This window comes from Dromiciops gliroides, chromosome 1 (assembly GCF_019393635.1).
Source record: "Dromiciops gliroides isolate mDroGli1 chromosome 1, mDroGli1.pri, whole genome shotgun sequence".
NCBI lineage: Eukaryota > Metazoa > Chordata > Mammalia > Microbiotheria > Microbiotheriidae > Dromiciops > Dromiciops gliroides.
The window spans coordinates 244,807,794-244,823,437 of record NC_057861.1 but is presented as its reverse complement, the minus strand read 5'-3'; the positions used below and the strand labels follow the sequence as shown (position 1 = coordinate 244,823,437).

The following is a 15,644-nucleotide window of genomic DNA, read 5'->3' as shown; positions in this document are numbered from 1 at the left end:
CATACTAACCAAAGACTCCCCTTCTCATCCCCCCACCATGCACACGAATGTCATTCCAAATTCTTTTAACCTCAAGACCCCCAACAAAATCCCTTCTATTATCACTCTAACAAGATAAACTCACCTCCTAATTTACTAAAATGATTGTTATCTGATAATGATAATTTTAATTTAACATTTTCATGTACCTAATCTTTTCTCTTTTCATATACTTATCTTTTGCTCCTTCCCTGTAATCTTAGAGGAAGAGGCATCCCAACTAGCAGTTAATGATAACCCTTCTATTTATAAATTCAATTCTCTTCCCTCTTCTCTGGATGGCTTTGGTGCTGTTTATGCTACTATTGTTTGCTTGTTTGTTTTTTAACAAAGAAACCTATTTATCCAGGTTGATAACAAAAAATAAATTAGAGAAAGTATACATATGAGAATCTGTACCAGACAATATAGACTTTTTAGCATTAGTGGGGTTTTTTGTTCTTTTACTCTGAATTTAATAAATAAAACAAGCATTTCCATAACAAAATGGAATAGAAAAATAGGATTGCAACTGAAACTGTAGATCCATTATGTACAACTTGATTATTTCTTTCAAATGCACAAAAAAATTACCACATAACTTTCTTTTTCCATCTTTACCCCTCCCTTCTGCCCCCTAGAGAGAGCTAGACAATATAGATTAAAGCAGCTCTCCTTTTGGGAGAGATGCAGCACAATCAGAAAAAGAAAGAATGTCCTATTCCTTCCTGGCCACATGAATATATTTTTTTTTATTTTTTTTAAAAATAAAAGTATTTTATTATTTTCCAGCTATGTGTATAGGTAGTTTTCAGCACTTGTTTTTATAAGATTTCCACTTTCAAATTTTTCTCCCTCCCTCCCCACCCTGCCCCCATCCCCCAGACAGCAGGCAATCTGATATAGGTTTTATAAATATTTATATATATATATATATATATATATGTTTATATGCATATACAGATATATATAATACACATATACTATAACAACATTAAACATATTTCTGCATCAATCATGCCATAAGAGAAGAATCAGAGCAATAAGGAAAAACTCCCCCCAAAAAAACAACAACACCAAAAACAAAAGAAATAGTATGGTTCAATCAGCATCCATATTCCACGGTTCTTTTTTCTCTGGATTTGGAGAGCCTTTTCCATCATGAGTCCCCCGGAACTCTCTTGTACCATTGTATTGGTGAGAAGAATCCAGTCTATCACAGTTGATCAACATATAATGTTGATGATACTGTGTATAATGTTCTTCTGGTTCTGCTCATCACTCATCATCAGTTCATGCAAGTCCTTACAGGTTTCTCTGAACTCCCCCTGCTCATCATTTCTTACAGCACAATAAAAATCAGAAAAACATCAATTACATCAAATGTAATTACATCAAATGTAATTCAATAGAATGTATATTCATATACCACAACTTGTTCAGCCATTCCTCAACTGATGGGCAACCCCATAATTTCCAATTTCTTGCCACCACAAAAAGAGGAGCTAGAAATATTTTGAACATGTGGGTTCATTTCCCTTTTCTATGATCTCTTTGGGAAAAAGACTTAAAAGTGGTATTGCTGGGTCAAAAGTTATGCAGAGCTTTATAGCCCTTTGGACATAATTCCAAATTGCTCTCCAGAATGATTGGATCAGTTCACAGCTCCACCAACAATGTTCCAATTTTTCCACAGCTTCTCCAACATTTATTATTTCCCTTTTTTTTTGTCATTTTAGCCAATCTGATAGGTGTCAGGTGGTACCTCAGAGTTGTTTTAATTTGCACCTCTCTAATCAAGTGATCTAGAGGATTTGTTCATATGAGAATACATAGCTTTGATTTCTTCATCAGAAAACTGCCTGTTCATATCCTTTGACCATTTCTCAATTGGGGAATGACTTGGATTCTTATATATTTGATTTAGTTTCCTATATATTTTAGAAATGAGGCCTTTATCAGCAGTACTGGGTATAAAAATTATTTCCCAGCTTTCTGCCTCCCTTCTAATTTTGGACGTATTGCTTCTATTTGTACAAAACCCTTTTTTAATTTAATGTAATCAAAATCATCCATTTTGCATTTCATAATATTCTTTATTTCTTGTTTGGTCATAAGCTGTTCTCCTTTCCAAAGATCTGAAAGCTAGACTATTCCTTTCTCTCCTAATTTACCTATGGTATCACCTCTTATGTCTAAATCATGTACCCATTTTGACCTTATTTCGGTATAAGGTGTAAGATGATGGTCTATGCCTAGTTTCTGCCATACTCTCTTCTGGTTTTCCCACTAGTTTTTGTCAAATACTGCATTCATATCCCAGAAGAGTCTTTGGGTTATCAAACAGTACATTACTAAAGTCATTTACTACTGTGTCTCCTGGGCCTAACTTATTCCATTGATCCTCCACTCTATTTCTTACCAGTACCAGATAGTTTTAATGACTGCTGCTTTATAGTAAAGTTCCAGATTTGGTACAGCTAACCCACCTTCCTGTGCATTTTTTTCATTAGTTCCCTTAATATTCTTGAATTTTGTTTTTCCAGAAGAATTTTGTTATTATTTTTTCTAGCTCTATAAAATAATTTTAGGTAGTCTGATTGGTATGGCACTGAATAAGTAAATTAATTTAGGTAGCATTGTCATTTTTACTATATTACCTCTGCCTATCCATGAGCAATTGATATCTTTCCAATTATTTAGATCTGATTTGATTTGTGTGAAAAGTGTTTTGTAATTGTGTTCATAGAGTTCCTGGGTTTGTCTTGGCAAGTAGACTCCCAAGTATTTTATATTATCTACTGTTACTTTAAATGGAATTTCTCTTTCTATCTCTTGCTGCTGGACATTGTTGGTCATGTATAGAAAAGCTGATGATTTATGTGGATATATTTTATATCCTGATACTTTGCTAAAGTTGTTAATCATTTCAAGTAATTTTTGAGTTGATTCTCTAGGATTCTCTAAGTATACCATCATATCATCTGCAAAGAGTGATAGTTTTGTTTCCTCCTTGCCTATTCTGATTCCTTTAATTCCTTTTTCTTCTCTGATTGCTAATGCTAACATTTCTAGTACAATATTAAAAAATAGAGGTGATAATGGAAATCCTTGTTTCACCCCTGATCTTACTGGGAAGGCCTCTATCTTATCTCCATTACATATAATGCTTGCTTATAGTTTTAGATAGATACTGCTTATTATTTTATGGAAAACTCCACTGATTCCTAAGTTCTCTAGTGTTTTTATTAAGAATGGGTGCTGTATTTTGTCAAACGCTTTCTCTGCATCTATTGAGATAATCATATAATTTCAGTTAATTTTCTTATTGATGTGGTTGATTATGTTGATAGTTTTCCTAGTGTTGAACCAGCCCTGCATTCCTGGTATAAATCCCACCTGGTCATAGTGTATTATCCTGGTTATCACTTGCTGTAAGCTCCTTGATAATATCTTATTTAAGATTTTAGTATCAATATTCATTAGGGGAATTGGTCTATAATTTTCTTTCTCTGTTTTGGTTCTGCCTGGTTTAGGTATCAACACCATATTTGTGTCATAAAAGGAATTTGTTAGAACTCCTTCACCTATTTTTCCAAATAATTTGGAAACCAAAACCAAAAGAGACAGAACCCCTCCACCAGTGACTGCTTCCTATTTCATGTCCTCCTCCCAGAAATGGGAAGCTCCTCAAGTTGATTGGGTAGTAGCCTTGATAGACAGTACCCACAAGCAAACATCACTTCCTGACACAAAGGACCTTGACTGCGTGTCTTACACTCAGAGGCCTTCTCCTCATGGCGGAGCTTTTTGACAGTTAAGTCTCCAGCAGGTGGCATCATTCCAATCATTACACCCTCTGTTGTAAAAGGTTTTTTTCACCTCTTCATATGATGTAATTCACCCCATTCCACCTCCCCTTTCCTCTTCTCCCCATAGACTCCCTTTCTAACCCCTTAATTTTCATTATATCATCACATCAAAGACAATTTATATTTATACATTCTGGGTATGATCCTTCTGTCTGCCCAAATACATATACAGTTCTCAAGTATTATCTTCCCGTGTAGGGATATAAACAGTTTAACCTAATTAAGTAACTTTTTTCACCCTGTTTAGCTTTTTTAGACTTCACTTGAGTCTTGTATGTTAAGATTGAATTTTCTATTCAGTTCTGGTCTTTTCATCAGGAAACCTTGAAAGTCACCAATGTAATTGAATGTCCATCTTTTCCCCTGAAAGAGAATACTTGATTTTGCTGCGTAATAGACTCTTGGCTGCAATCCAAGCTCTTTTGCTTTCAGGAATATCATATTCTAAGATGTGCAATCCTTTAATGTTGAAGCTGCCAGGTCCTGAGCAATCCTGACCATGGCTCCATGATATTTAAATTGCTTCTTTCTGGCTTTTTGGAGTATTTTCTCCTTCACCTGATAATTCTGTAATTTGGCTACAGTATTCCTTGGAGTTTTCCTTTTGGGGTCTCTTTCAGGAGGTGATTGGTGGATTCTTTCAATGATAATTTTATCCTTTGAGTCTATAATATCAGAATAGTTCTCCTTAATAATTTCCTGAAATATATCTAGACTCTTTTTCTGATCATGGCCTTCAAGCATTTTCTTCTGTTTTTTTCATTTTTTTGATTCTGTTTGACTGATTCTTGGTCTGTCATGGAGACATTATCTTCCAAATGTCCAATTTTAATTTTAAGGCATTGTTTTCTTCAGTGAGATTATGCACCTTTTTTTTTTCCCATTTGGCCAGATGACTTTTTTAAGGAATTGTTTTCTTCAGTATATCTTTGTGCTTCCTTTTCCAAGCTGCTGATTCTTTTTTCATAATTTTTTTTGCTTTCATTTCTCTCCCCATTTTTTCTTCTACCTCTTTCAATTGACTTTGGAAATCTTTTTTGAGCTCTCTTCCCATTTTTTCTTCTACCTCTCTCAATTGATTTTTTTTTTCTTTTTAGTGAGGCAATTGGGGTTAAGTGACTTGCCCAGGGTCACACAGCTATTAAATGTTAAGTGTCTGATGCCGGATTTGAACTCAGGTACTCCTGACTCCAGGGCTGGTGCTATATCCACTGCGCCACCTAGCTGCCCCTCTCAATTGAATTTTAAAATCTTTTTTCAACTCTTCCAAGAAGGCTTTTTGTTCTCGAGACCAATTTATCTTCCCTCTCGAGGCTTTGCATGTAGGCAATTTGAGAGTATTGTCCTCATCTGAGTTTGTGTTTGGCTCTTCCCTGTCCACACAGAAGCTCTCAATGGTCAGAGCACTTTTTTGTTTCTTACTCATACTGTAGCTTATTCATTTATTTTTTTGAGTTGAGGTCTGCTCTGGGGGCACCAGGGTCCCTGTTTCAAGCTTCTTCTGCTGGGGTATAGTGGCTGTGTCACTGGCTTTCTACTCTGAGGCATCTATGGCTTATGGATTTTTCCCCACCCTGGACTTCCTGTCACAGCATGCTGTGATCAGTAGGCCTGGCCGTGCCTGACCTGTGCATGGCCCTCCAGCTGGAAACCTTCCCTCTTGGCTGGTACAGGTGGGTTTCACCACTGTCCTGCTGTGCCACCAGATTTTCGAGGCAGGATCCAGGGCCCTCAGTTGCTCAGCTGTGGCCCACAGCTTCCTGCTGTCTTGCCCAACCCTCTTGGAGCTGTGCTGCCATGATGCGCTGAGCCTCCCTTTTGCCTGAGTAAGACAGACCTTCCCTGAAGTCTTCTAAATTATCTCTTGTTGAAAGACTGTGTCTCTCTGTCTCTTTGCAGGTTCTGTAGTTTCAGAATCTGTCTAGAGGCTTGATTTAATGTTCTTTTTGAGGGAACAGAAGGAGAGCTTAAGCAATTTGCTGGCTACCTTCCGCCATCTTGGCTCTGCTTTTGGCCCCATGCATCTTAAAATTATCCCTTTCTACTGGTTTATGTCTTCTAGCCCACAAAGTAACTTAAGTACTTACCTACCCACCAAAACTCTTCCACCTCCTCATACCATCTCTTTCCCTCCCTCCCTCCTCCTACCCTACCTTGCTCCCTCTCCTACCTCACAGAATAGTTGTTATGATCAAATGAAATAATATTAGCAAAGTGTTTAGTGCCTGGTAAATAGTAGGTAATTAACAAATGCTTTTATTCTTTCTTTCCTTCCTTGCCTCTTTTGTCCCTCAACTTCACTGCCAAATTTTCAAAACAATACTTATATTAACAACTTCTACTTTCTAAAATATACTTACTCCATTTACTCATCAAACATATATTAAGTACTATTTCCACAACACAATGATCAGCATGAATATAGAGACAATATATTTAGATAAGACATGATTCCTGATGCCATAGCTTACATTAGTCTAGTAGAGAAATGTGACACATTAAAATAGTCATGCTATGTAGTGTTTGTGGGAAAACAAAATGCCATATGGGGTTTTAGTGGGGTTGTCAGTACTAATTCAGGGGAAAGAGAAAAAATTTCATTGAAGAGGTTGTATCTACATTGGGCACTGGAGGCAGAGTGTAGAATAAGGCAGAGCATGGAAGACATATCATTCTAGGAATAAGAAATAGGCTAAACAAAGGTACAGAATGTAGAAGGCATGTAGTAATTTAATGAAAAGTATAAGGGGCAGCTAGATGGCGCAGTGGATAGAGCACTGGCCCTGGAGTCAGGAGTACCTGAGTTCAAATCCGGCCTCAGACACTTAACACTTACTAGCTGTGTGACCCTGGGCAAGTCACTTAACCCCAATTGCCTCACTAAAAAAACAAAAACAAAAACGTATAAAGGACATGTTTGGCTGTAATGTGGAGATCTTGTGAGGCTAATAATAAAAAATAATTCTGGAAAAGTAGGATAACACTAAAGTGTGGAGAGACATGAATGCTAGGCAAAGGAATCTTTCTATACAATAAGAAGTCTTTAAGTATTTTCGAGTGAAGGAATGACAATAGCATATCTTTGATAAGTAAAAAAAAATATTATGGCAACAGAATTAAAAATAAATTAGAAGAGAAGTTGGTTGGAGACCACAAGTTTATCCTATTTCTTTATTATAAAAATGGACTATCCCATCCCCTCCCAATCCTTCCTCAACCCCCATCATGGTTGTCTCCAAAACATCTTCCTTTTTTCCAAATACAACTCAGTTACCACTTGCTCTGTAACGTCTTCCTTTATGCCCCAGGTTGAAATGTTTCATCCCTCCCCAAATTTCTGAAAACAATTCCCCTGATCCTTTCTTTTTGGGCTCATTTCACTCTCCCACATATCATACAGAAGTGGAATTCACTTGGCCAATCTGAGAAGAACTATGTTTTTCTGTTCTTTCCATCCATAATTCCCCATTCTTGGGGATTTTCTTGCAATTGAGCTAGGAAAGGACTTGTTTACTATTTACTTTTAGTTTATATGGGATAAAAGAGACAATAAAGGTCATGAGCAATTATGACTTGAAGTGAGGTACAGATGAATGGTAAATGAATGGTAAAGAGGCATAGCGTAAGAACAGAGAATGTTAGAGAATCATGAAGTAATAGGCACCTAATCCAGTTGTAATTATATGAACCAATACCAGAATAGAGTGGAGACAGCAGAGGCATGAACCCTGACCTTCCAAAAGTGCCATAAAGTATAAAAGACTTTTGGGAAAGTATTAGAGTAAAAGGGCTCTGGGACTCTCTTGAGTCTCCCTGGGCTCTCTCTGTGTTCTTTTTATCATGTTAATGATAATAAATTTTAAAATAAATAATAAATAATAAAAATATGTTAATAATATCTGTCATGTGCTTGAAACCTTGCTTTTCTTGGTGCTTCTGGGGGAGTTGTTGTCCACCCTTTGGGAAAATGTCAAATTTTAATGATCCAAGTTTCAACCTTGGGCAAGACATGTCATATAGAGAAATTAGCAAGTGTTATTTAAGTGGGTTAAAGCAGACAAATTAGAGGAAATGAGAGAGGTTTCCAAAGGGACTAAAGCCCTATTTACCAGTACAAAGATTCTTATACAAAACATAATACATATATGTTTCCCTTCTGTTTTTCCCTGTTAAATTGAAAGTTGAATGAGAGCAGGAACTGTTATCTCTATTTTTAATCTCTCAGTGACTAGAACAGTATTTTGCACATATTTCAATGAATCCATGATCATACCAGAAAGAATATTCTCTCTACTAGCATAAACTGAGAAGGATTTATTTTGTTCATTTCTTTCCTCTATTTCCATAAATCCTCCATAGGGGATCCATCCACTGCTTCACACACACTTGATATTTAATGAATATTTGTTTAATTGAAGCTCAAAGATAATAAAGTCTTGTTACTCTGATAAAAGTTACATTAGGGTTTTAAAACATTATTTTCTAATGAGTATAAGACGTAAAACTGAAAGAGACCTTAGAAAACATGTATTCAAAAACTCTCACTTTTCAATTAGAGTAACTAAATCTTTTTTTTTCAAATGGGGCACAGGTTCAAGATCCTATAGATGCAGTACTCCCTCATTGCTCATACCTCCCTTATCCCAGCTTATACCGACTGGTTCTGTCCATATTTTGGCAATTGGTTTCTGTTTCCTTTGAGATACTAGAAGTAATCCTGAGGGATTGGGGAAGTGGTATATCATACTATCACTCATAAGCCCCTAACAGTTTGTGGCTCATTGATTATCATTTGATATCAATTAGCCAGTCAGGTTTAATTAGTTTTTAGAAATATTTACTAAAGTTATATAATGAAAACTGTATAAAACATCCACACCCAAAAAAGATCTGAAAACTCTTACAAATACATGCAGAGTCCACAGGAATGGGCTCAATAATAAAAAGTTTCTTTTATGATAAAGCAATAAACATAGTTCCTTATTATTCAAAGTCCTTTTCTCCCTTCATACAGTCCTTAGCAAATTCTCTCAGGCACAGCTTTCTAACTGTATTTTTTATAAAGTACTGAGGCAATCTTTTCTCATTTGTCCAGTTGGCCTCCAATGTGGACAATACTATCAGCCATTATTGTTCCAGGGATATGGTTAAGGATATTAATGGGAAGTACAGACCTCCTGAACTTTCAAAGTTTACAAGGGAATTCTCTATTCAAGGGTGAAAGGAAGGATATAGACTATTTCATCATGTCCTGCCTCATGTAATTCTTTCTTGTGGGCTTGACTGACACTCTTCTGTCACTAGGCAGGCCTGCTATACAATTCTAGATTCCAGTGTAACTTGATGTTTTTATCTAGGAGCTCATATGGGCCTATGGCTAATTCTTGTCAACTCTTTCTAATATACTTCCTCGTAATATTATCTCATTTCATCTGAAGCTCAAAGCATTTCACAGCTTTCAAATTAATGAGATATTTTTCCATATCCAAGTTTATGCCTTTTCTTAGATAATTAATTAAAAAAAGATGTCTAGAAACTATTTGCACGAATTTCATACCTTTGATTGATTCAATTTTGTAGTCTGGATCTTCTATATTCAATTGGAGAGGATTTGAATAGAAGAAAGACTTGAACCTAGGTATTCTGATTCTAAATTTAATGCCCTTTCTTGTATATAACACCTTACCTGCATTTATTATGCACAACTGGTTTGACTGTTGATTAAGTGTGCATTGATTTATCATATGTATAGAGACTCTCAGTGTGACTGCTAGAAATGTGACTCTACAGAAGCAATGCCTTTTGGAATGAAGCTTTAATTTGCTGAGAAGCACTGATCTTATCTATGACTTCCACTTGACTAGTTTTCTCAAAGTTTAAAATTGCCTACACTATTGCATGCAAGTACATATCCAGCTCCTCAAGTTTCTGAATTACTAGGAGCAGCTAATCCAGGTATTTTATGCTTAATGTAGGTTGGGAACAATAATTGTTCTCTCCTGTACCTTAATAACATCCTTTGGGAGTGTGTGTATGTGTGTGTGTGTGGGGGGGTGAGGATGAACTTTTTTATTGACAATAAGAATTTTATAGAAGAAAAATGAGAAGCCTTTAATTACTTATTACTTTGTTAAAATGCATTTACCAAATGGAACATTTTAAAAAGTCAAAAAAACACTAAAACATTATGTCGCTTCTACTTATACTGAACACCAAATGGCAGATGACGCTGGTGCTGCAGGAAGAGCTGGAGGCCCTGGGGGCTCCGGAGTTGGAGGCCGAGGGGGCTTCCGTGGTGGCTTTGGCAGTGGGGGCCAAGGTCGAGGTCGGGGCCACGGTCGAGGCTGGGGCTGAGGCCGTGGGGCCCGAGGAGGAAAGGACGAAGATAAGGAGTGGGTTCCTGTCACCAAGCTGGGCCGCCTCATCAAGGACATGAAGATCAAGTCTTTGGAGGAGATCTATCTTTTCTCCCTTCCTATTAAGGAATCTGAGATCATAGATTTCTTCCTTGGGTCTTCATTGAAGGATGATGTTCTAAAGATCATGCCTGTTCAGAAACAAACTAGAGCCGGACAACATACCAGGTTCAAGGCTTTTGTGGTCATTGGCGACTACAATGGCCATGTTGGCTTGGGTACCAAGTGCTCCAAGGAAGTAGCCACAGCTATTCGTGGTGCTATCATTCTGGCCAAGCTGTCCATCATTCCTGTGAGATGTGGCTACTGGGGGAATAAGATTGGCAAGCCTCACACAGTGCCCTGCAAGTCACTGGGAACTGTGGATCTGTTTTGGTGTGCCTGATCCCCACCCCTCGAGGTACTGGCATTGTCTCAGCTCCTGTGCCTAGGAAGCTCTTGATGATGGCTGGAATTGATGACTGCTACACTTCTAAGAGGGGCTGTACTGCCACTCTGCATATCTTTGCTAAAGCTACCTTGATGCCATCTCCAAAACATACAGCTACCTAACCCCAGACCTGTGGAAGGAGACTGTGTTTACTAAGTCTCCCTATCAGGAATTCACCGACCATCTTGTGAAGTCTCACACTCGTGTGTCTGTCCAGAGGACCCAGGCAGCTGCTGTGGCAACCACATAAGATTTTTTTTTACTATACATTGAATAAACTGAACTATGCCTGCTTAAAAAACAAAAACAAAAACAAAACCCATTATATCTACTTTTTCTCCACGTGAAGAAATTTTCCCACTATTCACCTTCTTTAAATTAAGGTCTCCAACATTGGACAACCATAGTCTTCATCCTTTGACAGTTTTAGAAGTGATGACAAAGAAAATCCTGATTCCTCTTTAAAGAAAGCTTCTTAATGCTGGTGATACTTTTTTGGGGCAGTGGGTAAAGATATGATAACAAAAAAGTTCAGATTTTGAGGAATGTCACTGACTTCAACAAAATGCAATATACTTTTAAAAGACTTGGCTAAAAGGGATATCTTTTGTCAGAGTATGTATCCCCATTTGATTCATAAAATGGAACTGGCCATTGGTTCAAAGCTCACCAATCTTGTTCTACCTTGTTCAGCATCCAGACAGGAAGGAAGGTCACTCTTTCTTTTGTGGTACAAGAACTTTAGAATGACCCACATATACTCATAAAAATTGGCACATGGGCAGAGAATAGACCTAAATCTGTGAGAATAAAGGCTTTCCTTTGTGAAAGTTTTGTTTTTAAGAACTTTTTCTTTCACTTACAAGTGAAATTTATTTGATGCTTTGACAGAACTACTATACCTTCCATGGATACTGCACTACATTATTTCTCATTAAAATTAGTGCAACATTATCCAATCAAGTTGGATCGAGAGCATTAAATATTAATAAGGTTACCACTCATCTCAATTTTCAAAAGAACAGCCTATATATAGGGCATGAAGACATTCCTAAAATATCTCTGGGACACAGAGAAGGAGCATTAGATCACAGATGACTGCTGCAATGACTTAGTTGAAGAAGTTAAACTCTACCAAGGAGTCTGCACAGCAGGCAAAGAAAATGAAGTGAAAGAGTTTTACTTTTAAGGAGGAAATAAGTTGATTGGAAAAGCAGCAAGTTGGCTACTGGGAAATATATAGAATCTATTTTAAAGATTTCTTCAGTCTAATGTTTTTCTTTTAGGGATGGTTCGTTTTATGCTGTATTTTAAAATATGATACTATACCTTCATTCATTGAGCAAATGCAGGATGCTTCAAAAGTCTTAATGTAGTTTAAGCATTAATATCTTAAAACTCCTATAAATTTTTTTTGAATATCCTGTATTTCTTAAATAGCTATTCTTTATAAGGCAATACATCTTTATGAAAAGTCTCAATGTTACATAATAATTTAGTCCAGAATTTTTGTAATGTGTGGAAAATGATGTTTTCAGAAAGAATTAGGTTATAATACATTTCATTACCATTAATCTTTCAACTACAGTTATTTTAAACACATAAATTATAGAAATGATGAGAATCTGAGTTAAAGTATAGCCTACTAAGAAAACCCAGTGTTAACTTCATTCAGCTTCATATCATTTTTGTTCAGTGAAATTTGAAATTAGTTTTTGTCCATTTCACCATGAATTATTTTTTGTATTACAGTCATTCTCCAAGGCAAAATGGGCAGTCTCAGTATTATTTAGATTTTATTCTACCTGTTAGCTTTCTGAGAGAAAAACCTACAAGATAGAGAATAATTTGGTTTCTAATTTCACATTTTTTTTAGTTCAAAAGCTTTTAAATATATTTATTATAGAGTTGCTTTGTTATCCTCTCACTACAGATCCCCCCTCCATGTAACATAACACCCTAGCACCAATATTAAGATCCAAGGATCCTTTTCTCCATTGTCATAGCAATGTACCAGTTATATACCCTGCTAAGCTTAATGAAGGGTCAGGTTGCCCTACATTTGCCTGCTGATTCCTCTCCATCCTGGACAACACTAGATGAAGAGGATAGCTATAGTCAAATGACTTGCCAGCACAGCTACATAATTCCTGCAATACTCTATTTGGCAGAATAAAGAGTTGGAAGCCAAAGCAAGAGTCAGCACAAGAAGACAGTGATTAGTGTAAAGGGAGGTCTGAGCTTGAACAAAGAACTAATCACACATCACACTCAATGAGAAGAGCAATCCTCTGGCCTTTAAAGGCAAAATATATGGGAATAACAAAGTAGCTCCCCCCTTTTCCCCATCTTTCAGATGAATCACTACTGTGGATCTGTAAATTGCTCATTCATCTCTGCTATCCTCAGCATGGGAGGCTGCCCTATCCATAGAGTGTTGGGAAACTTCCAAATTGTGAATTTAGTGAATTCACCCTAATTTCAAGTCCCCAGGAGCCCTGCACCTAAGTAAGTATGAATTATCCATGAATAAAGATATGTTATATCCATAGCCTAGATAAGGACTGATTATAACTTGGGGTGTACTAGAACCAGTTTGAACTGGCTCAAGAGAGGTAGTTTTTAAATTTTCAGTGTGAGTATTCACACTTACAAAATTGGAAAAGGCTACAAAATCAGGGCTTAATTTGAACACACTTTGAGAATCAGTGAGACAGGAAAAGGAAAGGGCAACGAATGCTATAAGACTTAAAGTCAGTCTCCTGAAAAGTGTTCTCTGTATGATTCTACTCCTGCTATTATTCCCTCCATCATTCTCTAAGTCTCTTCCCTCACATTCCTTTTCAGAGAATTAAAAAAACTGATAGAGTAGTGGAAAAAAATCCACCTACCAATTCTGATTTTGACATAGCTTGCTCTCTTCCTGGGCTGATAAAGAATGCAAATTTAATGTTCCCTTGTTGGTTAGTCCCAGTCATAATTCAGCAAGTCCACACCTTACCAGAAGGGCACTTATAGGAAGCAGTAGCTCCTGAGAGTCCCACTTATTTTGCAGTTACCTCTCCCATTCTAAGCTAGTAGCCAATAATAGATATTCATTGGACTGGGTCTTGGGGTTAATAATATGTCTGGGTCATTTGGATTTTTTTTTGAAAATTATTCATTAATTAAATTTTTCCTTGTCTTTACCAGAGAAAAACACAAATTAAAACTGCTGTGAGGTTTCTACTCAAACCCTCCATATTACCAAAATGACAAAAGTTAGAAACATTCAATGCTAAATGGATTATGGGAGAACAGGCCCACTAAGGATGTGTTATTAGATCTGTGGATTGGATCAACCATTTTGGAAAAAAAAAATGGAAGTATACAAGAAAAGTCACTAAATTGTTCATATTCCTTAAGCCAAAAATCATGTTTTGGTAAATTTATCTTAAGAAGGAAAGGAAGAAAAAAGGAAGGAAGGAAAATAATGATCATAATCATAATGATATTTATATAGCTAGTGCTTTCTATGTAGTGTCAGGCACAGTACTAATCACTTTACAGTTATTATTTAATTTCCTCCTCACAGCAACCCTGGGAGTAAGATGCTATTATGCTCATTTTACAGATGAATAAACTGAACAAAGGCAACTTGCCTTGCCTAGTATCAAAGGGCTAGTAAGTATCTGAGGCCACATTCAAATTCAGGTTTTCCTGACTCCAGGCCTAACCTTCTAGTTACTGTGGTAGGGTTGACATGGGTTGGGGAAGAGAAAGAAATAGAAACAGAGGCAGACAAAGTATTAAAGCATTTACTGTGTGCCAATACATTCTATGAATACAAATAAATGCAAGCAAAAAGCCTGATTGTCTCTTCCTGCAAGAAAATTTCATTCTAATGAATAAAAAGTAGCCAAAAAGGTTAGGGCGGGGTTAGTGAGTGGTACCCATTCATGGCAAGTTCCAGAAGGAGTCCAATGAGTCATTGGCTTAGCGTAAGCTCTTCTGGCTTGCTGCATGTTGTTCAGCACCTAGACAGAAGGGGAAATGACTCTTCTCTTTGTAGTATAAGCACATTAATATGACCAACATATCTTCATGACAATTGGCACATGAACAGAGAATGGAGATAAATCTGTAGAAAGAGGACTTTACTTTTGAGAATGTCTACTTTTGATCTTGGGACAGCTAGGTGGCACAGTGGATGGAACATTTGCTCTGAAGTTGGGAGGATCTGAGTTCAAATCTCACCTTAGGCACTAGCTGTGTGAGTCTAGGCAAGTCACATAATTCCAGTGGTCTTAAACATCTGGAGTCATCTCCAATAGTCCTGATACTTTTTTTGCCACTGTACCCAGATGACTCTAGAGGAGAGAGTGAGGTTGGTGACTTTGCACAATCCTCTCTCACTTAAATCCAATTGACTGGAAGTCATGACATCACCTCCCAAGTCATGGCCCTCTTCAAGAATACAATAACTACCAATCCAAATGATCACTTTTTCTTTAGGTGTCCCTGATATTAATTTAAAAGTTAGAATCTTCAAAAACTCAATAGGTCCCAGTACTAATAGAGTGTTCTGTTGGGGTCCTATTACCTGCTTCTAGGCCCTCTGCTCAGCAACTTTGTATCCAATAAACTGACCCCTGGTGCCTCATGACTGCTCTGAGCAGAAACTTGTTGAATAAGGACTTTCCCAACTCTTCAAATAATTCCTTATTTTCAAGAGATTCTTCAATTCTGACTTGGACAGGTCATGCCCACTACCCCTGATGTAGACAGGGCCAGAAAGAACAATGCAGTTACCTGTATTATGTTATTTTAGACCTACCAAAATAATTTCCTTTTTTCTTCTTTAACTACAGATATTAATTGATTTTTCTCAAGGCAAACTTATATAGTCCAATCGTATCTCTGAAATGT

At 36.9% G+C, this 15,644-nt stretch overlaps 1 pseudogene; it reads left to right on the top strand.

Moving 5' to 3' along the window:
* Nucleotides 1-10,106: 10,106 nt before the first annotated feature.
* On the top strand, nt 10,107-10,986 carry LOC122737355 (annotated as a pseudogene).
* The last annotated feature ends 4,658 nt before the right edge of the window (nt 10,987-15,644 follow it).